The following is a 1,356-nucleotide window of genomic DNA, read 5'->3' as shown; positions in this document are numbered from 1 at the left end:
GAGCCATCGCTCCCTGGGCCCCGTCCACGTCACAGCCAGGCCACTCTAGTATGGGGACAGGAGCCAATGTGGACAGGAATTTATTGGAAACACACACCCATCCTATTAACTGCTTTACAGAGCACTTCTGTTTTTCAGTTGCAGAAACTTATAAAAACATCCCCCTGTTCTCCGTTCACAGTTAAGGACGGTTTTTGAGGCCAGAGAAAGATAAAGGAAGGAGAGATCACTAGAAAGAGAGGAAGAGAAGAAGTGGGAAGAAAAGGAGCTGTAGTCTACAATGGAAGCCTCCAGGCTCCTTAGCCTCTCACCTTAAAAAGCCACATCACCGCAGAGATAGCAAAGATCGTGCCCTTTCCCAGGGAGTTTCTACCGCCAGGGTAAGATTTAAAGCGGCCACCCGAGTTGGTCAAAGCGATTGCTGGGCGCCTTTCTGTCTCCCCAAGTTCACCTTTTCCAGTTGGTCAGAGCGATTGCTGGGTACTTTCCTATCTCCCCAAGTTCACCTTTTCCATTCTGATCTGCAAGCTAGCCCCAAAGAAATCTCACCGGAAGTTCTCTGTCCTCCCTGTCACAATCCCACCCTCAGTCTGAATTTACTCCCGATTCTCACAGCACAGAAAGGCACCTGCTTTTACCCTTTCTGAAAACCACCCACCCAGGCTGGCCTTACAGCCTGGAGAGTCTTTTCCTGGGGCACAATAATGAACCATGCAAGTGTCAGAAATATAATCAGCTCAAGAGGCGAAGAGCAGTATGTATGGAATTGTATTAGCATGAGGCACACACTGACTTGGGAGAAAGAGGGATGCTTAGCTGGTGAAAACCATCCATCCCCGTATAGAAGGCTTTCTGCACAATGTTATTTGGGTTCCGATTAATGTAAGTACCTAACCTGTTGGGTACAGAGAGCCCTTCTCTACATTTTAGTCCAGAATAGATTCTGGGGAAATTTCCTTTTTTTTTTTCAGCTAAGACCCTGGGAGAAAAGACTGCCTCCAGGGAATCATGTCCGATTAGGGACAAAGGAGGGCACAAGCCCAATTCAGTCACACGTGAGAGCGCGGGGCAGGGGTGGGGGTGCGGGGTGGTGGTGAAGAGCCAGCAGGGAAGGTGGAGGATGAGTTTGCATACCAGACTATGGTCACTGCAGAGCTGCTTCCAGAACACCTGACTTCAGGCCCAAGAACAGGTGGTGTTTTTAAAACACACTGTTATTTATTTTGGCCGTATAAGTTGAGAACACCTTAAGGAAAACAATTAATAATTTAATTGAAAAAGTGACTATGAGTAAGACATGAAGATGATGTATGCTAGCAGGACCGCAAGCAACGTGGCCCACAACACAGAGATGTC

This window comes from Colobus angolensis, unplaced genomic scaffold, assembly GCF_000951035.1.
Source record: "Colobus angolensis palliatus isolate OR3802 unplaced genomic scaffold, Cang.pa_1.0 Scaffold116, whole genome shotgun sequence".
Lineage (NCBI taxonomy): Eukaryota > Metazoa > Chordata > Mammalia > Primates > Cercopithecidae > Colobus > Colobus angolensis.
The sequence above is the reverse complement of the archived record's forward strand: the minus strand, read 5'-3'. Positions refer to the sequence as shown.